This window comes from Suricata suricatta, chromosome 1, assembly GCF_006229205.1.
Source record: "Suricata suricatta isolate VVHF042 chromosome 1, meerkat_22Aug2017_6uvM2_HiC, whole genome shotgun sequence".
Classification (NCBI taxonomy): Eukaryota; Metazoa; Chordata; class Mammalia; order Carnivora; family Herpestidae; genus Suricata; species Suricata suricatta.
This window is the reverse complement of record NC_043700.1, coordinates 45,515,961-45,543,146: the sequence shown is the minus strand read 5'-3', so window position 1 is coordinate 45,543,146 and position 27,186 is coordinate 45,515,961. Positions and strand designations below refer to the sequence as shown.

The 27,186-nt window shown below is 43.6% G+C and overlaps 1 protein-coding gene across 1 annotated transcript in view; it reads right to left on the bottom strand.

Annotated features, from left to right (window-relative positions):
- The window catches only part of DPYSL2 (dihydropyrimidinase like 2), a 135,983-nt gene that overhangs the window by 69,278 nt on the left and 39,519 nt on the right, over positions 1-27,186 (bottom strand). The window lies entirely within an intron of this gene.

Genomic DNA, 27,186 nt, shown 5'->3' with positions numbered 1-27,186 from the left:
TGGACGCCGGCCTGCTGGTCGGGCGTCGCGGGGGCGTCGGGCCCGCGGCCGGGCTCCCTGGGGGCGCCGGTCAGGGCGAGGCGGGGCCAGCTGCGGGAGGAGAGCGAGCCTGAGGGCGGACGCCGGGCTGCAGGCTTCCGTGGCCTGGCGGTGGGTAGCAGAGGCCGAAGCCCTTAGTACCCTGAGCAGGAAAGGGAGGCTGCGGTGGGCTCCTGGAGCTGGGAGGCAGATAGGAGACCGCGCCCGGGAAGCCTTTCACGGCCCGCGGGCAGCCGGTGGAGGCCGCAGACCCGGGTCTGCGGCCCTGCTTTCCTTAGTAGTCACGCCCGCCCACACCCCTTTGGGGAATAAGAGCCGCGCATTTCGCCGGTGCCTGCAGATCTGTTGAGGAAAAACTTGAGATTACAGTACCCAAGGATTTACAGTCCTGCGGTTGGGCCCCCACATCACACAATGGGACCCAGAGAGGTGATGAACTGTGGAGAAGCTGGAGAGGAATGAAATATCTTGTATCCCCAAAGGAAGGGAAACTGAGTCATAAGAAAACGTCCGGAATCATAGTTAATAGGCGACTCTTTCTTGATTCCCTAGTCAGATACTAGTCACGATTCAAACGGCGTTCAAGGCCTCTCTTCTTGGCGCTAGCAATTGAACAGGCCTGGAACCCCTTAGCTTTGCTGGTCCAAATCATGCAGTGGCATTCGGACTGCGGAATCCCTGTGGGCGCAGTAAACTGGTCCAGTTGATCCCGAGGGGTCTACCAGGGGTCATCTCTTGGGAGATGTTGCCCAGGCAGGTACAATGACTAAAACATCTGGGCAGGCCTATGGCTTGGGGTTTCTCTACTTGAGATCACACAATAGGTTGAATCCTTCCATAATCTAGGCCATCAGGCAGCCATGGGGGAAAAAAAAGAATCCGTTTAATTGACTCATACCTGCTCAGCAAAGATTAGCCAGATAAAAAATAATCCTGAGGCTACTGTGGGCCCACATTCCAATGTCTTTTGCATCTGGCCACTTTGGATGGTTATCTGTCTGTCCAGAAGATGTAAAATTGTCCTCTTTGGCTTCTATTCTGATCAATTCTAAAATCCCAGAAAGGAGCTGTGGGGCATGCAGCAAAGCTTCATGGTCGGTTAATTCATTCAAGTTCCAATTAGCTGTGCATTTTGAAAATAAAGTAGAAGCACTCCCCTCTCCCCCTCCCAACTATGTGATGTGCTAAGAGCAAAGTGACTTGATGTCAGCAGCTTTTGGTGTAAGCCTGTCATGGTTAAAGTCACAAGTCTGAGAAAGCTAAAATGTGCCCTCCCACCCCTGAAAGCCAGCTGTGAGTTCCAACAGGGGTGGGGGAGTGTCCTATTAAATCATGAGAAAAATACCACTTAACAAGCCAGCAAATAATGAGATACAAATTAATTTAAAACAAAATGACTTCTAATTAAATTGTTATTCTTCTTACACTTTCCTGCTCCTGAATTGTTTGATCTTAACAGACTGGACTGTAATTTGTTATTTTCTGATTTGCCATTGAATATTTTGCTTTGTCATAAAAGCTGTAAGAGCTTTTCTTGTCAGTCTTCTTTGTAATAGCCTTATTTCAATAGCCATCGATATGAGCTCATGATAATTGACATTTCCACTTATACATCTTCAAAGATTTAAGGTGTAAGTTGCTTTGTCTGTTCTGACTAGAGCCTAAGAGTATTTGGCACAAAGATACCAAATAGTTTTAATTGGCCAAGGAAAAGAACTGTCTGCAATCTGCATTTCTTGCCATTCTTACTGCTCAGTGCAATGCAGAAAAATGAAAAGGAGGTGGGGAAGAATTTTCCACCCACTCTGCACCAATAGACTTGTTAACATACACTATTTTTTCACATTGTATTTAGGTAAACACTCAAAATTCCTGTTAAGTTACACATGCATTATCCCCAAACCAAATATCTTAGTCTATTCTCAGACGTGATTTTTCTAAACTTTTAAAAAATTAAATGCATTTCAAACATGAACAACAAGCATTCTACCAAGTTCCATATCAGTGTCCAGTGAGGGCCTTTACTGCAGCTTTACCTCCCATCCCTTGACATGCCCCATCCCCACGCTCGGGGATACATGCAGACATGCACCCATACACACACCATGCCCATGCACCAATGCCCCTCAAGGCCGTGTGCCTTCTCAGATCTGTGCCCTGCCCTGTGTTGCTCCCTTCACCTCTCCCCCTTTTCCCTCAACCCTTCCTCTAAAAAAGCTTGTAGGTCACTCCTCAGTAAAATCTGCATCCCTCCGCCCCCTAAAGCATTCAGCACAACTTCGTATATTTACCTCCCCTGAAACATACATCCCTCTGTATTGTGATTACTTGTCCATTTCTTCTATCAGAGCATGACTCCTAAAAGCTAAGAGCCTTGCATCTCTTTTTCTCCTGTGACCGTACCCTGCTTGATCTGTGGCAGGGGCCCTCTGTGATTGATATATAACTAAATGCTATCGTTGCAAGCAAATAAAAAGGTTCCTCCACGCCACTGCGGTGGTGAGATTTAATGTCAACAAAATCCCCAACTCAGCCATTCTCTTAGCCCTGTCGCCTTGCTGGGTCTTCCTTCTCTCCTCCAAGTCCCGGAAACTGCAAGAAAACCTTGTTCTAACGCAACTCATTATTCCTTGTGTGGGTGTAGCTGCCTGAATTTTAAACGAGGCGTCCCCCTAAACAGAGCTGCCCCGTGCCACCGAGCCTGAGAAAATACAGAGAGAGAGAGAGAGAGAGCGAGCGAGCGCACCTAGTGCATACAACTCCGGAATCACACAAGGCATCTTGAGTCATTTTTTGCTCAGGGCTAGCTTCTTAGATCATTCTTTTCTCCATTCTTCCGTTATTCTTTGTACGAGCCTACATAATACCTTTTATCACATCCTACTACCTACACAATACCATCCTCACCTATACCATACTAAGGTGGCAGGATTTTCCTTCCATTGAAAATCTGAGCTCACAGAGACTCAGAACTCTTTCAAAAATCTTACCCTCGTCTTCCCCCATACAAGCTCGACAGGGTGGGGGCTTTAGATGCATGAGTGATGACACTCAGTCAGGATTTTTCAGATGTCTGAGTCCTACAACCTGCCAGGAACTGGGGGTAGGGAGATGAAGGCCAGTCACTAGGGCGCCGCAGGGTGACTCGGCTGCTTTTAGTTCCTCAGCGTCCTGCACAGTACGTGTCCAGTCTGGGACAAGGCCCCACCATGGCTCATGGTTTCACCTTCCCCCTCTGGGAAGCTGCAGTAGCCGTTTCTGCTTCTCTGCCCTCCCCAACCCCCACCCCGCCCCTGCGGAAATGTAACCCTCAGGATGTCACAGAGTAGGGAAACTCCAAAGCATAAATTTTGACGGGAAGAGCAGAGCCTAGACGTGGCAAAGACGTGAAAACCCCAGGTCCCCACATTGCTGCAGTACTGACACCGAGGGCTACAGTCTGCAGCAGAGGTTAAAATTAACGCAGTGGTAACGAGAAGGTACTGGAATTCTTCCGTGCCAAAAACTAAGGGCATTGACGAGGACACTTGAGCTGGAAGTGACGCCTCCTTCTCTGCAGAAACACTCAGGCCATAACAATTGTTTTCTTTGTGTGCATGACCCTGAAGGGGCCGTCCACAGAGGAACAGCCAAGGGCCAACGATCCAGCCTTTCCAGCAGGCACATCACCCAGGGTTACAGAGTGGTGACCCATGAGGGTGGGCGTGACTGGGCCTCTGAGCCAGATGCTGCTTTTTCCAGCACTGGAATGAGTATTGGCCAACTCAGCTGGGGCTGGGTAAGCATCTTGATGAAATCCTTACTGGGGGAAGACAAGAGGCTTATGGGGCCAGTGCTGTCAGAGAGCACAACAGAGGAAGGCAGGCACTTCAGACTCTAGTAGCTCTTGGCTTTCTCCTCTTACGACCCCTTCCTGACCTACCTTGCACACCATCCTCTGTGCCACTACTGATTTCCCCTGGGGGCTTTGTGCTGGAGCTGGAGACAGCATCCTGTTTTGGCCGTCACACCTCAGGCTCGCCCTCTGGTGGTAGATGAGGAGAGTACATTCTTGGTTCTTTCCTAGCCGGACTCAGGACTAGGAAAGGGCCTTGTCCCAGGGCTCCTGGAGTGATTTTGCCTCTGCTTCGCAATCACCTGGGGCCCCAGCTCAGACCTCTTTATCAGGATCTCCAGAGATAAGGCCCAAGGATATTTTTTAACTAGTTCACCTCCGGCCACTAGCCCACCACATCCTGCTTTTTTACGGAAGAGGAAGCTGAGAGAACACAGACTAACCCTCAGGTCTCAGGCCGACCCGGGACTTTTCCCACTCCCAAAGTACACGGGTGACCCTGCTCTTTACCCTGTGGGGACGTCTTATGAAAGAGTGATAAATAGGCCCACTGTCTTTCCACTTGATCCTCTCAGAGTAAAACACTGGTTATGTAGTCAGTAGGAGGCAATTAACATTTATTAGGCGCCTATCACAGTCTCTAAAGCACTGAGTGCTTATGTAATCTTCCCCCAAAATCTTCCGGTAAAGTCTTCATATCCTTATCGTATAGACAGTAGAATAAAACTCAAAGACACCTCTTGTCCCAGGCCCAGGTGCATGCAAGAGTGAAAACAGGATTCTAATCCACGTCTGTGTGACCCCACAGCCCAAGGGGCTAAGTCTTTAAATGATAAAGTAGTTTCACAGCAGAAACCGGGACCCACCTTGTGAAAGAGGCGGGTGTAAGTGGTCTGCTGTCTCTTTCTTTACCCCCTCACAGTCCCCGGCTGCCACTCTAGGCTCCAAGGCCCTCCTGCATTCCTTAGACATTTCTCCTCATCCCAAAATTAATTCTCCGTCTCTCTTTCCTCATCTTCCACCAGGACTCAGTTTCTGTCAGTGACCAGCTCTCGGTTCGTTGTAACCAGAATAGATTAACACCAACATGTAAGTGACCAGTCAACCCTTAAAATGCTACCTCTGAGCTAAAAGAGGAAGGCCCTGATTGGCTGCTTGCATAAATAAGATGCAAACTGTCAAGACTGCCTTCCTTCCCAGCCTCATCTTGCCCTCCTTGCCTCCTCCGCAGCACCTTGTTTCCTTCCGTTCCCTCGCAGTGACCTGCTGCTGCCACTGTCCTCTTCTCCTGTTCGCTGCAGAAACACCTCCTTCCGCCCTTCCATGTCCTCTTCAGGGAGACTCTCCTCGACCACCCTGTCTGAAGCCTGCCCCCACACCCGCTACATTCCCTATCTCAGCAGCTCAACAGCAATGATCACGATTACAAGTATTTGGGGTATTTGTTCGCTTCTGTGTTGTTTAGTCCCTACCTCACAACTGCCAATTCCTTCAGCCACCTTGTCCTCCACCCCACCTGGCAGAGAGCTCTGGACACTCCATAATCACGAGCTGAATGAGCAGGGCCTCTCCAACGGTCCCATGATGCTTTCCTCCTACAGCCCTGCCCCACTTTGCCAGCCCTCCAGTCCAGGTGACCCAGGCCTCGCCTTCCACTTCTGTCTCCCTGACATGCACCTGCCACCCCTCAAGTCCTCATTTACCCAAATGTTTAAAACGCCAGACAGCAAGAATTCACCTCATTGAACTGGGTCCTGTGGCCTGAGTTGCGGCTACTCATGACGGTGTGTGCAGATTTCCCTCCCGCTGGGACCTGTCCTTCACATGCACCAGGCCTGGCCTTCGCTAACACAACTCAGCGGCAGGTCCACTTGCGATCCCTGCAGGTGGTCTTTCATTTCCAAGCCCACACTTGGGGCTCAGCCTCCAACACACTCAGCTTCTCATCTGTCTGGGCCTTCCTTGATCTAGAAGCTGCATCCGTTCCACAAGGGGCCAAGAACCTTGGGCCCAGAGAGTATAAATAATACTTCAAGAGTCTAAGTCTCTTAAAAGAATCCAGCCGTGATCAAATACTGAGCACCAGTCACTTATTCAAAAACACTCCATGCCTCTTGCTCATTTGGTCAAAGGGGTTCCCTAGAGACCTCTTTGGGGGTGATTTATTAGTTTAGTTTGCAAATTCTTGGAAATGGTCCATTTGGATATTGTAGAGATTTAAAGAAGTGCTAAATTTTCCCAAATTAGAGGCATTGTCTTGCCCCTTTTTCACTCCCCTGTCTCCTGCCCACCCACAGTTTGTTTTCAAGTTAGAATTTCATATCTGCAGTGAGGCAGTCCAAGAAGACCAAAGCGTAATCGGGAGGTGAGCTCACAATGGCGCCCACCAGAAGCTGAGTACCATCCAACTTCGAGCCTGTCCAACCTCCCTCCAGACACGGAATGGGACGCCCTGGGCCACAAGCAGATAAGAGAGTCACTGAAAGGGTAAAGAGACAACCGGGGCTGTGCATATGTGGACCAGTTTGCACATCTCCAGGCGGTGGTGACTTCATGGTGGCCTGCAGTCAATCCAGGGGTGACCCTGAGAGCCCCGGGAGTTCCCTTTTGTGCCTCGGGAACTGGGGAATAACGTTAAATTAGTAAAACGGCCACTTTTAGGTGAATGACTAACCCAGGAAGATGGTGATGCTGGGGGTCTGGGAGAGTTAGGGCTACTGCCTCGATTGGGCTGTCACCCTCTTTCCCGTGCTGAATTAAGGGTTCCACCACTTCTGAGTCCGATGCTGTCCTGAATCCATGCTTTTCCTAGTGTGCAAATCTGACCCTGTTGCCTTCTGCCTAAAATGCTTTCATGGCTCCACAATACCTGTGTCCCAAAGTCCAAAATCCTCAGCATGACATCCAGGCTTTTTGCACAGTGTGACTCCTGCCTACTTTTCCTGCCTTCCTGAGTGCTCTCTGCATCCCTCGTCTGCACCCTGTGCTCCAACCACGTCCAGCTCTTCACCTTCCCTCGATGCATCAGGCTGACAGTGGCCTGTGTCTGTCTTCATACCTCTACCTCTCCCTGACCCCTGGAGCCCTCACCTTCTCTACACACACTCCTGAGCCCCCAGGAAAAGTACTTCCTTTCTTCAGCGTGAACCATAGGGCCTTGCATACAGTGGGCACACAACAGCATGTGAAAGAATGAATGAGTAAGTAGATGGGTGGATGAATGGATGGATGGATGATGGATGGATGGATGGATGGATGGATGGATATATGGGTGGGTAAAAGGATGACTAGATGAGTAGAACCCCACACAGATCCTTTCTTGAGTCCATGGAGGACAGGTCTGGGCATTCACATGACAACCTCCAACTCAGATGGGGAAGAAAACGTCAAGACCATTGCCATTTCAACTAGCAAGGATGCACCAGAATGTAAGGCTGCAGCATCCTAATAAAAAACACAGTATGTGGTATCAGGGCACACGGCCACTCCTGGCATGAGCCAGCCTCTCCACCCATGGATAGCTGCAGCCAGTTTGCCAAAATGCAGCTTGCTTATACTTCAGCTCACCTAGGTTAATGCTCAGCAGCAGTTCTTCCTGGCACAACCTGGAAGTTGCCCCCACTTGCTTGTGAAAGCTAATGTGGGTGCTCAGGACAACAGCAGTGAGCAGGCCAGTGGCCCCCAGTCCAGCCTGATCTCTGCATCACCTTCCTAGGATAGCCACCTGTCTAAATACTTGACTCCTCCTTGCCCAAAGGTGGCAGGGGGCTTCCTGACAGCTTCCTCCAGACCTGCTCAACGTGAAAACCTTGATAGCTCTCCTGTGGCCATTGTGTTTGCCCATACCAACCAGCCAACACATCGCCAAGAGACAGTGTCATTTAGAACGTGACATGCCGTGGCTCTCATCACTCCATGTTCTTACTGCTGAGGCCACCAAGACACGGTGCAGGAGAAGAAATGAACAAAACTCTTTGCTGGCCCTTGCATCAGCTTAAAAGCACTCTCCAGATCTTAGTTTGCTCTGTACTGTTATCATTCTCTTGCCTCAAATGTCCTAGAGATAACAAGAGGACAAAAAAGATCTTTGGTCAAACACAGAGGGCTTCCTTTCTATTCTCAGTCTCACGTGTGTTCCAGTCAAGTTTGTGAGCGGTTTGGCTCAAAACCATTGTCAATGTCCAGACCTGCCCCCTGACCCTATGAATGCCCCATCACATTGTCAACCACAGTCTTCAGCTTCCAGACAAGTCCAAACAGGATGCAAGTGTTGCTAGGCACGAGAGTCAGGGTTGTGCGTTAGGCATTTCTCTCTGAGGATTCAGTATTTTGCAATTAATGGTGGGCTCTTGTTTCACTTTCTCAACTTACCATTGCCCCCTTTTCCCTTGGAGAGAGGGCGGTCCTAGGAGTTCGAGTTGGGGCCCGGGCCCTTCCCAGGTGCTACCAACCCCCATGGCCTGGCTCCTGCCTCCCTCTTGCTAGTCTCCCTCTTGAGCATGCAAGTTCTGCTCTCACACCTCAGCCTGGTCAATGCCTGGAACTGTGGTCTGATATGCACGGAAGACCCCCCAAAATATGGCAGATGTCGCACAGAATGGAAGATCTCTCCCAGTATGGCTGTTACTTGTCTACCAGCTAGTGCTTTTCAGGGTGACCCACTCTGGAACCCCATCTCAGGGCTTCACTTAACTGATGCACCACTGGCCTTTGCACCTTGGAGATCCTCCTGACGCCCCACCGACCACTGCCACTGCCACCCATTTTGCCTGAAATAGGACAAAAGAGTGCTGAACTGTTTGATGGACTTTGCCTGCCCGATGAAAGCCCCAGTCTCAATCTCTGCCTGACAGTGACCTTCCTTCCATAGCCACTCTGGCACAGCAGGACCGAGGACAGATCACAGCCCCTTCCCTCCAGAGGAGCCAAGCATTCTGCCTGAAAGGGGTTAGGATGTACCACCTTCTCTTCAGGCAAGATATGCATCTCATCTTTTACCTTCAGAGTGCCATGGATAGAGCCAGGCTGAAGCAGAGGATTCTCCATCCATCCAACATGGTCAAGTCTCCAAACTTACCAAACTTACAGCCCAGAGACGGGTCTAACACTTGTGTGCGAGACAATATGAAACTTGGCGAGTCTTTCCTCTGACCCCCGTCCTGGCTGTGGGACAACACCTATGTCATCATGTCTAAGAAAGGGAACCACTTGTGACATGATACTACCTTTTATGCCCCTTCCATCTGGGGATCTGTGCCTTATAAAAGAAATTTCTTTCATGATGGGAATGTTCTATATGTGCTCTAGCCACTACCACCACCCCCCCACCCATGGATACAGAATATTAGAACCATAGTGTGATGGGGGGGGCTCAATTTTTAATTTATTTCACTTAAGTTATTTTTAACTCAAACAGCTCCTTGTGGTTATGGCTACTGTGTGGGGCAGCACACAGCTGGCCTTAAGTGATGGAGGGTAGGCAAGGGGCAGACTGGTAGCCCGTGGGCCAGATCAGCCCAGAGACATACTTCATGTCACCATACAGTGGTTTCAGTGGATTTTTAATGTGGCCAACATTTTAAAATGAGGAGACTTCTCATGAAAAAGTCACACATTCATCTTCTTTTGGAAATCGGAAGCTCTAGTCAAGTCTAGTGTCTGTCTGCAGATAGCCCCATGTGGCTGGAGCAGGGCAGCAGCTACCCCTGGAGAAGGGGTCTGGACTCTGCATGTGGATCTCCTGATCTCCATGCTCCACTGGTCCCCAGGTAGCCCTGAGGTGAGGTCTGCTCTGGCCAACCTCACCCAACTTTTGGACAAGGTTTCACTCTATGACTTTGAAGAGCCTGAAATAAGCAGAAGGAAAATATTCACTAATAATTGTGACATACATTATCCATTTCTCCTATGAAATCACTGGCATCCATCCCATTTTACAGATGAAGAGACTAAGACTGGAAGTTAAGTAATTAAGTAGAATAACGGGGCCCAGATGAGATAGCCAGAAGTAACATAGCCAGCATTCAAACCAAATAAATCTGACTACTATCCACTCCATCTGTCCACAGGACAAAGTCGTTTCCAGACAATTACACTTGCATTACCTTGCAAAAGCACCCCCCTTCCAGTGCATGTCATCGCTCAGTTTCTGGCCCCTTCTCCAATTTATTTAGGGTAGAAGCAATTGGATCAGTCATTCTCTCTGTGGCACTGCAGTGTGCCAAAGGCTGCCGGCTATTCACAAAATCCATGTTCTCCTCTTCCTCTAGGACACACAAGAACACCACATTTCCCAGCCTCCTTAGCAACTAGATGGGGCAGGGTTCTAGCCACCGGAATGCAGGGGGGAGCTATGATCGTCTCTTCTAGAGACAGAACTCTATGCTCCCCCAAGCTCCTTGATCTTTCTGGCTGACTGAGATGATGCTCCCTGGACAGCCTTGGGAGCTACATGTTGGCGGTAGAGCCATCCGCAGCCTGAGTCTCCAGTTAACTGCATGGAGCAGGGATCCTGTGTCCATCCCCACCACCTGATCATAAACACACACCTTGAACTACTATATGACACAGAAAGAAATTCCTCTCACACTTGAGCCATTATACGTATTGGGGTCTATTTGTTACAGCAGCAATATTCTTTCTATCTTAACTCCTATTGTAATCCTGTTTGGATTTAAATTTTATGAAACACACACACTTCAGTTCCCTCATCTTCTTGACTTCAGAAACATGGGTCTGCCCTTTAGCCATTGCTTCTCAGGGCTTTATGAAGCCTCATCCTCACACTGCATCATCAAGGCTAGCTGAGTCACCTTCTCCATCCCTGCTGGATTCCATAGTCCATCCATGACTGACTCTCCACATCCTTCCATTATTCCTCTTACCATGCAACCCTCCCCCCAATCCTGGAGCAACCCTAAAACTCACTACTCCTGCACCAATGCTGTAGAGAGGTGCTAGGGAAAACTCACACTGCCTTACAGATTGAGACACATAATCTTAGAAAAGTCCTCAACTTAGTCACACCCTCAGCCATGTGCCTCAAAAGCTGTCATGACCTTAACCATCTCCTGCTGTCATGGACCTCACAGTCTGGCTGGCGGGGCAGATGCTGAACAAGGAGCTACAAGTGGAGTGGGTATTCCTACAGAAAATCCTGTATGCCCATCTTCTCTCCTTGCCTACAATCCCATTGGAAGAGAACAGCCCATTCAAGGGTTTCTTCTTAATCTATGCTGTGTCCCACCCTCTTCCTCCTGAACCTCATCCTTTCTGCCACTCGCTCCCTTCAACTTGGAAACACCCCCCAGCCTTTCCCACCCACCTTGGGCCTGTGCACTGAAAGGTTTCTGGCAAACAGCCCCCTCCTTGGCAAACCTAAGGAATGTTTGTAATCTTCATCTTAATTGACCTCCCTGTGATATTTAACATTATCACCTCTGTTTTCCTTTGGGTTCCCCTCTTTTGCCTCTTTGATGCCTTTCTTCTGGCTCCCCTCATACTTTTTTTTTTAGTTTTTAATTTTTAATTTATTTTTGAGAGACAGAGAGAGACAGAGCAGGCTCCAGGCTCTGAGCTGTCAGCACAGAGTCTGATGTGGAGCTTGAGCTCACGAACCACGAGATCATGACCAGAGTTGAAGTCAGACACTTAACCAATGGAGCCACCCAGGCGCCCCCTCCCCTCATACCTTTATGCTTGTTCTATCTCAATATTCATTCTTACCACATCATAAATATTGATTATCTTTGACATTATCTTCTGAGCTTCTTTCTCTGCCATGGGTTAATGGCTAACCACAAAGTTAACCACTTAAATGGTTCTGACTTTTAAATCTTCATTTCTGAACCCTCCCAAACTTCATTTATTCCTCCAACAAGGATATATTAAGTGCCTCCTATATATGCCGGGGGATAGGGTGATGGAAAAAAGAAACTTACAACCTGCCTCATGGAAGTCACGTGCTATAAACCGGTAAAGAAACACACACAAGATAACTACAGATTTTGGAAAGTACTATCGATGACATAAGCAGAGGATAGAAAGATGGAGTCACTTTAGATATGGGAGTCTGGGAAGGTCTTTCTGGCCAGCTGACATTTAAGTGGGGATTTAGTCCCAAGAACAAAAATTAGGTCTTTGCCTCTGGAAGGAAAATTCTGGACTGGCCTTAGGCAGCAGAGGTCAAGACTTAGACCCCACAGGGAGAAGTCAGAACATGTTCACTGGGAACTGAGTTTAAGACTTTGTATCTAGAAGGAGATATCAAAGCTTCATCACTGGCCGCAGAGTTTTGAAATCATTCTGTGATTTGAAAGTGAAGACTTGGTCCAATTCTGAAAAGGAGTCAACTAGGCAATCACCTGGGAGAAGAGAGTTCACATCAGAGAGTACAAAAAGTGGGAAAACTCTGAGGTTAGGATTAGGCATTGTGTTTTCAGAACAGAAAGGAATCGGGTACAACTAGAAAACTGAGCAAAAGAGAGAAACAAAGTTAAGTGTAGTGGTATGAAGACATTGCCACAATTCTTCAATATCCTCCTATTGTGGGTGCGGTCTGTGTGCCCTTCCCTTTAATCGGGGTGGGACTGTGATTGTTTTGACCAAAAACAGTACATGAGAAGAGATGCTATTTGCCTTCCAAATAACAGGTCATAATATACCAGGTTCTGAGTTCTGAGCCATAAGCCATAAGTTCCATAAGGAACTCAACTACCCTGAGGCAGCCATGATGTGAAGAAGCACAAGCCACGGAGAAGTCAATGTGGGAATTTCAATGGACAGTCCCGGCTGAGCTCCACTTTCCTGCCATCATTGCCACGGTGCCAGATGAATCCATCCCCAGTTGTTCAAGTCACTTCACACCATTCAACTTTTCCTAGATGAGTCCCCAGACATTGTGGAGTAGAGACAATACATCCCTCCTCAACTGTGTCCAAATTCCCAGCCCACAGAATCCATGAACATAATAAAACCATTGTTGGCTTTTTCCACTGCGTTCTGGGGAAGCCTGTGATGCAGCAGTATCTGCCTTGTACAGCTGAGATGAAACAGTAGGGAGGGGCTACATGTGGAGGACTTTCTAGGCCATGTAAATTAGTTGAGGTTTTATTCCACATTTAAAAGGAAACCATTTGAGGTTTTAATCAGGGAGCAACAAGATTTGATTCATACTTTCTATATATCGTTCTGGCTGCAATAAGGTAAGAGGATTATTGGGACATAGTCTATAGGAAGGTGAAGCTGATCATGGCTAAGAGAAGGTAAAGGCAGATAACACTGAGAAAAGTAGGCAGGTATGTGGTTTACTTTGGAGGTAACATATTATTAACAGTTATCACTTCCTCAGTAATTCCTGTGTTGTTCTAAGTACTTTACGTGTATTAACTCGGGCTAATCTTCCTAATACGTCCATGTAATCCTCACGAAAACCCTGTGAAGTGGGGGAAAACAGAGAGAGATTAAGGGAATTTCTCCAGGACATAAAAGTAGTAAATGGCAGAGGCAAGAATCCAGCCTCTGTCGTCTGACCAGAGTCTACGCCCCTTCTCATTGCTCCTAGCAACAGGAATCATGGCTGGATTGCATGTAGGTAAGTACGGGAAGTATATTGAGTGTGAACCTTAGATCTGAGGCCAGACTCAAGGTGAAGGGTGGTGCTGCTGATCACTATAAGACCAGGAGAGGAGCAGAGTGATGTGAGGGTCTAAGAATATGAGGCTGGTCAACATTTCCATAAGAATGCAGGTGGGGGGGGGAAGATTTCTATTTGAAGCATGGTAATTTGAGATGTCTTTTAGATATCAAAGTGGAAACCATAAAGTGCCCAGGTGAGATGTCAGGGCTCAGGTTATTGATTTACAAGTCATTAGCTCATGAGTGGTAATTGCTATAAACTGTGTCCTTCCACTATTTGTATATTGAATCCTAATCCCCAATGTGATGGTGTTAGGAGATGGGGCCTTTGGGAGATGGGGACATTCAGGGGCAGAGCCCTCATGAACAGGATTTGTACCCTTATCAAAGAGGCCCCAGAGGGCTCCTTTCCCTTCCACCATGTGAGAGCTATCCACGAACCAGGAAGCAGGTTCTCACTAGTCCCCAATCTGCAGGTGCCTTGATCTTGGCTTTCCCAGCTGCCAGAACTATGAGAAATACACGCCCGTTACTGATAAGCCCCCCAGTCTGTTATTAATAAACCACCCATTCTGCAGCCTGAATGAACTAGGACAGTATTTAAAGGCAGAGGACACTATAAGACCACCCAGGGAGAAAATGTGCAATGGAGCAGAAAGAGCAACCAGCTCCGATATTTCCAAAGCAATTAGGAAAAGATCTGCCTGTGAAGACTCCAAAGAAAGGAGTGTCGGAGAGACAGGAAGGAGGGTGTGGTATGATAGGCACCAAGGAAGGAGAGTCTTTCAGGAAAGTGGGTATGGCCAACTAAGGCTGCCAAGAGGCCAAGAGAATATCCCCCGTCAGCCCACTGATTCATCACATCAGAAACGCTGAGTGATGAACTCCTGGATGAACCTTTCTGGGTGCTGTGGGTGGGCGGCCATGAGATCACAGACGTTACAGCAATGGGATAACACAAGGTACCATGAATATGCAAGGACAACTGCTCTCTCCTCTTCTCTGGGAGACTCCAGTTCAAGTTCAAATTCCTCTTTAGACCTGGAGGCCCCACCCATATAATTTATGATGTTCTTTCCTTTCTGGTGGGAAACAAGGAGGATCAGCAAATTGTAACTCCTGCCAATTATATTTATGTGGATCACACAGAGGCCCACTGGCACCTTTACCTAAAAGATAAATTATACAGATCACAGAAACAGAGCATATGATGCTTGAAAAACCCCTGTAGGAAATCTCTCTGTACCCTAAAAGTATGCCTGCTTACTTTGTTCATGCTTCTATTAAAGACCAGGGATGCATGTGCCTTGAGCGACATTATCAGGTGTCACCAAGACATTCTTAGTGTCTGCTCGAGGGAGGGGAGGTCCCCCAATGCTTCCCCTGACCAGTTCTCACTGAGTCCACCCCACAGAGACTGGCTGTGAGCTGTGGACACACTCACTAATGTCCATCTTCAAGATCAACTGAATGGACATCCAGAATGTCTCAGATTTTCAGCCGGAAGTCCATCTCACCAGTAGAGGGCTGCAATCACTGTGAATAAAATGTAAATATTGTCTTAAATAGTGAATCAGCTGGGCAAAGCCTTTGAAGGGGTTCTGTTTTTAAGGGTCCTAGGATTTGCTTATCTCATTTGTAAGTAATCCAAATGAGGCCTCATTCAGAGAATGGAAACATATCTGGTTTTGTGAAAGTTCTGAAACCCACACCAGAGGTCAGTTGGGATTACCTGCCAAGGCCGTCAAGCATGGCGGGGTCTGCTCTGTGATGCATAATTACTCTTGGTCCTTGGCTGGGCCAACTCTATTATTGCTATTGACAGAGTGTCCCCTAAGGACTAGCAGTAGGGGGGCTGGAATGTGAGGCAAAGAGAAAGGGCTGCAGTGGGAGGTTTCAACCCATCACGGAGTGATTACTGAACTGTCCTGGACTGCTGCACTCCTAGGGCACTCCTCCTTGTGTCTCTGACCTCCTTTTGGAACTTTGTCGACTTATAGGAGCCAGAGCATAAAGGAACTAGTGGAGTGTAGAGGGAAATTTGTGGAGCATGACACCAAAGCTAGAAACCATAGAAGAAAAGATTCACAGAAATGTCTCAACTCCTACATAAAAGGAAAAGGCAAGTGATGAACTATGAAATAAACATTTGGAACCTGTGACTGTAAAGAATTAAGATCCTTATTTAATTCTTTTTTTAAATGTTTTTTTATTTATTTTTGAGAGACAGAGAGAGACAGCGTGAGCAAGGGAGGGTCAGAGAGAGAAGGAGAACAGAATCTGAAGCAGGCTCCAAGCTCTGAACTAGCTGTCAGCACAGAGCCCAACACAGGGCTCGAACCCATGAACCGTGAGATCATGACCTAAGCCACCCAGGTGCCCCAAATTCTTTACAAATCAGTAAAGGAAAGATGAACATTCCAGTTTATTTAAAAATGAAACTAAATTCATATTCATTAAAGAAGAAACATTCATAAAAGAAGAAACAAAAAGGAACATGAAAATATACTTTACTGTTACTCAGAAAAGGACCATTTTTCTTAAAAAAAAAAAAAAGAAAGAAAGAAAAAAGACATCAGGATGCCTGGGTGCCTGAATAGGTTAAACATTCGACTTGGTTTTGACTCAGGTCATGATCTCATGATCCATGGGTTCAAGCCCCACACTGTGGGCTGTCAGCGTGGAAACTGCTTGGGATTCTCTCTCCCTCTCCCTCTCTCTCCACTCTCTCTGTCCTCCCAAAAATAAGTAAATAAACACTAAAAAAAATTAAAGTCATATTTTAGCCATCACGTAAATGAACCTGAAAAAATTGGGAACATTCAGTTTTGACCAAAGTCTGAAGAAACAAGCCCTTTAATTTCCTTCACAGGAGAGGACACTGGGACAATATTTATGGAGGGAAACACAAGTAAAATATTTCATGTGCATACACCTTGATACTAAATTGATTCCTTTCCTAGATATGTATCCTAAGGAAAGGATCGGCAAACATGCAAGTTTACAGATTTCCTCACAGTACTATTAGGAACAGTAAAAAAGTAGCAACAATGGAGAATTGTTTAAATTCATGATACATCCAACCAAGTAATTATTAATTTTTTAACATGTGCAACATAGTATTAAGTGGAAAGAGTACGTTACAGAACACTTTTTATAATATAATCCCATTTACTTATTTATGTATTTTTTCTTGGAGCACCTGCGTGGCTCAGTCGATTAAGCATCCAACTTTGGCTCAGGTCATGATCTCATGGTTCGTGGGTTTAAGCCCCGTGTTGGGCTCTGTGCTGACAGATAGTTCAGGGCCTGGAATCTGTCTTCTGATTCTGTGTCGTCCTCTCTCTTTGACCCTCCTCTGCTCTCACTGTCTGTCTCTCAAAAAATAAATAAACAGTTAAAAAATTTATATATTTTTTTCTTTTTTGAGAGAGAGACAGTAAGTGTGTATGTGCAAGTGGGGAAAGGGGCAGAGAGAGAGAGAAAGACAGAAAGAATCCCAAGCAGGCTCTGCACTGTCATCTCAGAGCCCAGCGCAGAGCTGGATCCCATGAACCATGAGATCACTGCCTGAGCCGAAATCAAGAGCTGGATGCCCAACCAATCAAGCCGCCCAGGCGCCCCATACAATCCAATTTTTTAAATTCCCAGACTATTATTCTAGAGCCGCTTTGTATTTACAGAAAGAATGAGTAGACAGAACAAAAATCTCTCCTACACCTCCTTCCCTTTCACAGACATGGTTCCCTTATTGTTAACATCTTGCATTAGGATGATAGATTTGTTACCACTGTTGAGGCCAATGTTGACACATTATTAGTCACCAAATAATAACCAGCTTACACTAGGGTTCCCTCTTGGAGTTCTACATTCTACGGGTTTGAACAGATGTACGGTAGCATGTCTCCTCCACTAGAGTAGTACAGCGTCATTTCATTGCCCTAAACGGCCCCTGTGCTCTGCTTAGTCACATGCCCTTCCTCCTCCTGAACTCCTGGCAACCACGCCTCTTCTGACAGTCTCCATATATGTGTCTCACACAGAATGTCATCTAAATGGAATCACATAGCTCACAGCTCTTCAGATTGGCTTCTTTCCTGTAGCAATTAGCACTTAAGGTTCATCTATGTTTGTTCATGGCTTGATAGCTCATTTCTTTTTAGCACTGAATGATAGGCCATTGTCTGGATGTACTACAGTTTATTCATTCCCCTACTTGGTTACTTCCAAATTTTAGCAATCCTAAATAAAGCTGCTATAAACATCTGTGTGCAGGTTTTTGTGTGAACCTCGTTTTCATCTCCTCTGGGTAAATTGCAAGGGATGTGATTGCTGGATCATAAGAGGTTAGCAATATGTTCCTTCCAGCAATGAGTGAGAATTCCTGTTGCTCCCCATCCTTGAGAGCATTTGCTGTTGTCAACGTCCTGGATTTTAGCCACTCTGATAGGTATAGAATCTCATTGTTTTTTTTCACATTTCCTTAAAAACATATGATGTTCAACATCTTTTTGTCTATATGTCTTCTTTGGGAGATATCTCTTCAAGTCTTTTGCCTATTTTTTAAGCTATTTGTTTTCTAATTCTTTTTTTAATGTTTATTTAAAAATTTTTAATGTTTATTTGTTTTGGGGAGGGGCAGAGAGAGAGGGAGACACAGAATCCAAAGCAGGCCCCAGGCTCTGAGCTGTCAGTACAGAGCCTGTGTGGGCTTGAACTCATGAACCACAAGATCATGACCTGAGCCAAAGCTGGATGCTCAACTGACTGAGCCACCCAGGTGCTCCTATTTATTTATTTTCGAGAGAGAGACAGGGTGAGCAGCAGAGAGGCAAAGAGAGAGGGAGAGAGAATCCCAAGTTCAATGTGAGGCTTGAACTGAAGAACAGTGAGATCATGACCTGAGCAACATTAAGAGTCAGATGCTTAACTGAATGAACCACTCAGGCACTATTTGTTTTCTAATTCTTGAGTTTTAAAAGTTCTTTGTAGATTTTGGAAACCCATCCTTTATCAAGTAAGTGTTTTGCAAAGATTTTCTCCCCCTCTGTGACTTATCTTTTTATTCTCTTAACAGCGTTTCTGAAGAGCAGAGGCTTTTAAAATTAATAAAGTCCAACATCGATTTTTCCTTTCATGAATTCTCCTTTTGGTTTTGTATCTAAAAGGTCACCTTCATGCAAGAGGACACCAACAATTGTTTCTAGGTTATTTTCTAGGAGTTTTATAGCTTCGTGTTTTATAGCTTCGTGTTTTACATCTAGGTCTATAATCTGTATGGAGTTAAATATTATAAAAGGTGTAAGGTATATGGTCAAAGTCTGTGTCTGGATACATGTTTTAAGTATGGGTGTCCAACTGTTTCAGCACCATTTCTTGAAAAAAACAGCTTTTTTCACTGAATTGCCTTCACCCCTTTGTCAAATATTAGTCAGCCATATTTGTGTGGGTCTATTTCTGGGCTTTTTATTTTATTCCCTGTAAAATATTTGTCTCAATCTATTCATCATTTCTTTTACAAGTACCACACTGTCTTGATTACTATAGCTTTATATGGAGTCTTAAAGTCAAGCAGTATTGGTCCTTCAATTTTATTCTTCTCCTTCAATATTGTATCGGCAATACTAAATCTCTGGCCTTTCCATATAACCTTTAAAATCAGTTTGCCAATATTAATGAAATGATTGGGATTGCATTGATTGTATAGATTAAGTTGGGAGTGAATGACATCTTAACAATATTGAATCTTCTTATCCACAAACATGGATTGTGTCTCTATTTATTTAGCTCTTCTTTGATTTCTTTCATCAGAGAATTATAGGTTTCCTCATTTAGATTGTGTACAGATTTAATTGGATTTATATCTATGATAATATAGCTAATAATATAGTACTACATTTTTAATTATAAATTCCAGTTGCTCATTGCTGCTATAGTAAAGCAGTTGACTTCTGTATATTAACATTCTACAACTTTGGTATAGTCATTTATTAGTTCCAGAAGTTTTGTTGTTGTTGGTTCTTTAGGATTTATGACCTAGACAATTATGTCATATGCAAACAAGATCGTTTTATTTCTTCCTTCCCAATCTATATACCTCTTATTTCCTTTTCTTATCTTATTGCCTTAGCTAGGACTTCCAATACCATGCTGAACATAAGTAGTAAGAAGAAATATCTTTGGCTTGTTCCTGATGTTAGGATTTACTATGATGCTAGCTATAATATTCTTAGTTTTCTAGGAGACCTTATGATGAATGGACATTAGATTTTATCAAAGGCTTTTTCTGCATCTCAATATATATGATCAAAAATTGTTTTTCCTTAGCCCATGAATGGGTTAATTGATTTTTGAATGTTGAACCAAACTTACATACCTGGAATAAATACCACCTGGTCATAGTACAGAACTTTTTAATGCTTTGCTGGATTTTATCTGTTAACATTTCACTGAAGATTTTTACTTATGTGTTTAGTAGGAGAGATATTGGTTTATAGATTTTTTTCTTATAATGCCTTTTCTTTGGTTTTTGGTATTAGGGTAATGCTGGCTCTGCTGGATGGTTGGAATGTAGTACACTGCTTCTATTTTCTGGAAGATATTATGAAGAACTGGTAAACTTTCTTCCTTGTTTGGTAGAATTCACTGGTGTTTTCTGTTTTAGAAGATAACTGATTATTGATTCAGTTCTTTAATAGATATACTTATTTAGATTATGTATTTCTTCTGTGAATTTAAGTATATGTTTCCATCAAGGAATTAGTCTATTTCATCTATATTACCAAATTTGTGGACATAGAATTGTTCATTCATAATATTCCTTCATTACCCTTTTCATATCCTAGGATCAGTAGTGATGATCCCTCTTTCATTTCTGATATTAGTAATTTTTATCTTTTATCTTTTCTCTTTAGTTAGCATGCCCAGAGATCCATCAATTTTATGTTTTTTTTTAAAACAATCAGCATTTTTTTGCATTGAGTTTCTCTAGTCCCTTCCTGTTTTAATTTTATTGATTTCTGCTCCAGTTTTTATTACTTATTTTCTTCTGCCTACTTTGAATTCTAATTAGCTCTCCTTTTACTAGTTTCCAAAGGTGAAATCTTAGATTAATAACTTGAAATCTTTCTTCTTTTATAATATATGCATGCAATTCTATAAAATTTTCTCTAAGGGCTGCTTTTTCTGCATTCCACAGATTTTGGTAAGTTGTACTTTTCTTTTCCTTTAGTTTGTCTTTTTTTTTCCATTTTTCTTGAGACTTCTTCTTTGACACATGACTATCTGGTAGTGAATTGTTTAATCTCAAGTATTCTGTGATTTACCAGCCATCTTTCTGTTACTGACATACAGTTTAATTCCACTATGGTCTTACTTTGTATGATTTTGATTGATTGGTTGATTCATTCATTCATTCATTCATTCACTTATTTTAAGTAGATTATACACCCAGCACAGAGCCAAACACAGGACCTGAACTCAAGACCTGGGCTCAGACAAGAGTCAGACGCTCAACCATCTGAGCCACCGCATTTTAATTCTTTTAAATTGTTGAGGTGTATTTTACAGCCCAGAATGTGCAGATTGGTGAATGTTCCATCTAACCTTGAGGAAAACATCTATTTGGCTGTTGTTGGATAAAGTATTATATAAATGTCAATTAAACCTAGTAATCAATGGTGCTCTTTGGTCCAACTATGTCTTTACTGATTTTATGCCTGCTAGAACTGACAATTACCGGTAGAGGGATACGACATCTCTAACTACAATAGTGGGTTCCTCTACTTTTCTTTGAAGTTGTATCAATTTTTGCCTCACATATTTTGATGCACTATTGTTAGGTGCATACATGTTAAGGATTGGTTTATCTTTTGGAAACCTGACTCCTTTATCATCATCCAATGCTCTTCTTTGTTCCTGATAAACTTCCCTGCTCTGATATCTTCCTTTTCTGAAATTATTACAGCTACTCTAGCTTTCCTTGGATTTAACATGTTAACATGTGTTAACATGGTTTGCCTCTCTCTAGTCATTTATTTTTAATCTATCTGTTTTATATTTACCTTTATATTTTTAAGTTTTTATTTTAATTCCAGTTAGTCAACATATGATATTATATTAGTTCCAGGTACCCAATACAGTGATTCAACACTTCCCTACAACACTCATCACAAGTGCACCTCTTAATCTGTTTTCATATTGACAATGGGGTTCTTGTAAACAACATACAGTTGAGTCTACTTTGACAGTCTCTTTCTCTTATTCAGTGTGTCTAGACCATTGACATTTAGAGGGATTACTGATATTTGGTACAGTTGTATTAATATCTTCCATGTTTGTTTTTATTTTCTATTTTTTGTCTTTGTTCTTTTTTATTTTTTCCCACTTTTCCTGCCTTCTCTTTTTAAAATTTTTTAAAATGTTTATTTATTTTTAAGAGAGACAGAGCACAAGCAGGGAGAGGCAGAGAGAGAGGGGGAGACCCAGAATCCAAAGCAGGTTTCAGACTCTGAGCTGTCAGCACAGAGCCCAATGCAGGGCTTGAACTCACAAACCATGAGATCATGACATGAGCCAAAGTCAGAGGCTTAACCAACTGAGCCACCCAGGTGCCCCTGCCCTCTCTGGTTTTAATTCAGCATTTTCTCTTTTTTCTTAGCATATCAATTATACTTCTTTTTAACCTTTCTTTTAGTGGTTGCCATGGAGTCCATTTTCAAATAAACTAAACCACTTTGCAGGTGGTGCAAATACCTTATAACAAAGGATTCCCAATTCCTCCCTCTCATCTCCTATATCATTGCTTTTATTCATTTCACTTCATAAGCTATCACTGCAAATACATTATTATTATTATTATTATTATTATTATTATTATTTTGAACAGTTATCTCTTAAGTCAACAAAGAATAAGCAAAATAAATCATTTCATTTTACCTTTATTTATTCCTTTTCTTATGCTTTTCATTCCTTTATGTATACCCAGTTTCTGCTCTATATCATGTTCCTTCTCTCTGAAGAATTCCTCTTAACACTTCTTGGAAGGCAAATCTCCTGGCAACAAATTCCCTCAGTCTTGTTTCAGAATATCTTTATTTCTCCTTGCCTTTTGAAGGATAGTTTCACAGGATACAAGATTATGGGTTGCTGTTTGGGGAGAGTGACTGTTTTTTTCATCACCACTTTGAATGTTTCACTACAGTCTTTTGGTTTTGTTTTGGGTTTTTTTGTCTGAAGGGATATCTGATGTACTTCCCTCTTTAGCTTCTTTCAAGATTTAATTTTTCTTTAATTTTGTGCATTTTAAATATATTTTTAAAGTTTACTTATTTACTTATTTATTTATTCCGAGAGTACATGTGCATAAGCGAGTCAGGGAGGGGCAGAGAGAGAGGGAGAGAATCCCAAGCAGCTCCGCACTGTCAGTGCAGAGCCTGATGCCAGGCTCGATCTTACAAACTGTGAGATCATGACCTGAGCCAAAATCAAAAGTCAGACGCTTAACCAACTGAGCCACCCGGGCGCCCCTAACTTTGTGCATTTTAAATATCTGGGGATACATTTGTGGACTGTATCCTGCTTGGTGTTCTCTGAAATTCCTAGATTTGTATTTTGGTGTCTATCATTAATTTAAAAATCTCAGTTATCATTGCTTCAAATGTTCTTCTGTTCTTTTCTTTCTTTCTTCTTCTGGTATTTCCACTGCATATATTAAGGCTTTTTATAATTGTACTGTCCCACAGTTCTTGTATATTCTGTCCTGTCATTTTCATTGTTTTTTTCTCTCTCTCTCTGCTTTTCAGTTTGGGAAGTTTCTATTAACGTTTTTTCACACTTACTGATCCTTCTTTGGCTGTGTCTGGTCTCTTGATAAGTTCATCAGAAGCATTCTTCATTTCTGTTACAGTGTTTCACATTTGTAGAATTCCCTTTTGATTCCTTCTCAGAGTTTCCGTCTAACTAATATTTTCCCTCCCTACTAACATTACCCACCTCTTCTTGTAAGTTTTCCACTTTTCTCATTAGAGCTTTTAATCTCTGTCATTTCAAAGTCTAGTTACGATGTTTGCTTTGTGACTTCAAACCGTCTTTTTTGTCGTTTAGTATGCTTTGTAATTTTTATTCAAAGCCAGCCATAATGACCTGGGTAAAAAACTTCATACTTGCTACTGTGGCAGCTTCTGCCCCCGTCAGCTGATTTTCCAGAGGTATTAGCTTATCTCTCCAATTGTGGGTACAGCAGTTTTCCCCATGACCTTGGTTATCTGATGGATCTAAAGAGAGTTGTTGGTTTTCAATTTGTTCAGTTTTTTCTTTTTGTGAGAACAAAAGTCACGCCTTCCAAGCTCCTAACACGTCAGACCAAAAACCAGAAGCTCTCTTATCTGATCCTGAGATTTTTTTAGTGTAATATATACAGTGCATCTACATATAATAAATGTGAATAAATGCATGTGTATCAATTCCTTTAAAAGCCTCAAAAAGGATATACATCAAAATGTTAATATTATTAATATTTATTGAGCAGTCACTGTGTGTGACTTTTTTAAGCTCGTTACAATAATTAATTATTATTATATGTCATAATTTCAATGTTATTATATAATTATTAAAAATAAGGATTAATTATTTAGTTAAATAATTGTTTAAATGATTAAATAAATAGTTCATTTATTCCTGACACCAGTCCTGGAGACAATTTGCTATTATTGACATTTCCTTTTTATACATGAAGAAACTGAGGCACAGAGAGGTCAGGTAACTTACCCAGGTCAGTGTTTGGACCCAGGCACTCTGTCGGCAGCACCTGCACACTTAATGCCGCAGCAGTGGTCATCCTCGAGGTAGATCAGAGGAGCGAGTTCCCTCTGTATTCATTCCTGTGACGTCTGGTTTTTTCACAGTGAGACTATATGGCTTCCATAACAAAATAAATAAGTAGAAGTGCTGCCTTTAAAAACAAACAAGGAGAAGGGGCGCCCGGGTGGCTCAGCTGGTTGAGTGTCCAACTTCGGCCCAAATCATGATCTCACAGTTTGTGAGTTTGAGCCCCACATGGGAGCCTGCTTCGGATTCTGTGTCTCCCTCTCTCTCTGCCCCTCCCCTGCTCATGCTCTGTCTCTCTCTCTCGCAAAATAAATAAACATTAAAAACAAATAAGTAGGAATGCAAGGCAGCTGGGGGAGGAAATCACAGAAAACATTTCAAAGTCAAATCTAAATTGCTTGGTCTTAACCTCTGCGGAGATCACGTTACTGCTTGTCTCCAAAATCTGTGGCCCATACATTCATCTAGCAGAAAACTTTAGACCAGTCTTTTGCAAACGTATTAGTAAAACAATACGTTTTACATCATGACCTGACATACATATATCTGTGCAACTAAAATAAAACAAAATATTTTCTTTCTTAAAAATTGGTCACAACTGACTATGGTGATCGCAACCACCTATTAGCCCCAACTGATGGACTTTTAGATGACAATAATGAAGAATACTTGAGGGGCGCCTGGGTGGCTCAGTCAGTTAAGCATCCTACTTCGGCTCAGGTCATGATCTTGCAGTCTGTGAGTTCGAGCCCCAGAGCCTGCTTCCGATTCTGTGTCTCCCTCTCTCTCTCTCTCTGCCCCTCCCCTACTTGTGCTCTGTCTCTCAAAAATGAATAAATGTTTAAAAAACCTGAAAAAAAAAACAAGAAAGGGGGTGCCTGGGTGGCTCAGTCGGTTGGGCGTCTGACTTCAGCTCAGGCCATGATCGCTCAGTTCTGGGTTTGAGCCCCGTGTCAGGTTCTGTGCTGACAGCTCAGAGCCTGGACCCTGCTTTGCATTCTGTGTCTCCCTCTCTCTGCCCCTCCTCTGTTCACATTCTCTCTCTCTCTCAAAAATAAATAAACATTTTAAAAAATGAAAGAATAATTGGGACAACATGACTACAAGCCCCTTTCCCTGACTTTTAGCAAACTCTGTATGAGGAGTTTATAGGGTAAGTCTATATTTACACGTCTTCACAATTCATCTGCCCTGTATGTCTACTTCTCAGGTGGCCAATGTTCAAAACTGGAGAAATCCCATGGTCTTTTGAGACTCTGGTCCTTTGAGGCCGTGTAGCAGGAAACTATTGCAAAGCTCACCAGCTCCCAGGACCTGCACTTCACGCAAGCCGCAAACCATTTCCTCCCCAGGCAAGCTCAACCATCAGGATGGAGCCTTCCGACTGCACGGAGCATGGTCGGCAGGTACCCATCCTGCCCCGTAACTGCAGGAGTTTCAAATCTGACCTTGGAGCTCAAGACAGATCACTGAGATACCTGCAACCCCACATCGAAGCAACCAGTAACTCACGCTTCCAAAAACAAAGACTTTGCACCAGATGAGAGCTATCTGTCTACCGTGACCTCTGCTTTTCATGCGGGACACTGCAATTCCCTTCCTCCCCCAGTCTATTCAACAAATAATGTACAAGCATTCTGCTGGTCCCGGGCATGTAAAGACAGACAAGGTCCATATTATCCAGGAGCTTACAGACTGAAAAAGGAAATAGACAATTAGACACTAATGAAGTGAGAAGCTAGGATTACAAACTACAAAGGGGCACTGAAGGGATAAGCAGATGTGTGTTTTGAAAATATCTGCAGTGTGGAGAAAGGGTACAAGAGACTCAGACTGGACAAAGGGAGAGCAGAACTGAGGCCATCATGGGATGCCCAGTGGAGGCAGAGGGCACTGTACCAGGGCTGCGGAGTAGGAGATCCAGACCGGTTCTAGCCCTGCCCATGTTAGAGATTAACCGTGTTCACCTTGGGCAACAACACTTTCCTGACCCCCAAACATATATTTGCCAAGTGTCAATTTCACAGGGCACTGTGAGGATTAAATAGGAGAAAAAAAGCCCCGAAATTTATAAAATGCTACATATTCTTTATGGTACACAGACTTCTAAGATGCCTCTCAGTAGCCCCTTCCTTCTGGTACCCACACCTTTATATAATCTCATATTAAAGGGAAAGAAACTAAGTATAAATCTTAACTTAGATGTTACACCCAAAAAAAGGACATGATTAGGTAATTGGCAAAATTTTAATGGCATCTGAAGATTGATGTAGTTGGATTAACTGTCTCAATGTAAATTTTCCATTTTTTAAAAATGTTTTTATTTATTTTTGTGAGAGAGAGAAAGACAGCTTGAGCAGGGGAGGGTCAGTGAGAAAAGGAATCACAGGATCTGAAGCAGGCTCCAGGCTCTGAGCTAGTGGTCAGTGCAGAGCCCAACGTGGGGCTCGAACCATGAGATCATGACCTGAGCCAAAGTTGGATGCTTAACCGACTGAGCCACCCAGGCGCCCTAATTTTCCAGTTTTGATAGTTATATCTGGTGATGGAGGAGAGAATCCTTGTCTTTTATTAAAGTATTTTTATAAAGTGTTAAGGAGTAATGGGGATTATATTTGTAACTTTCAAGTAATTCAGACAAAAATAAACATAGTAGTGTGTGTGTGTGTATATTTAAAGACAGAGAAAGAAAGAGAGAATAAGGCAGATGTAGTAAAATGCAAACAGTCTAGAGAAATGATACAATTACACAGATATTCTGTACTATTTCTGCACTGTTTCTCTGAATTTTAAATTACTACAAAATAGAGCTTAAAAATAAGCTTAAAAGCAGAAGTTGGGAAAAAAAA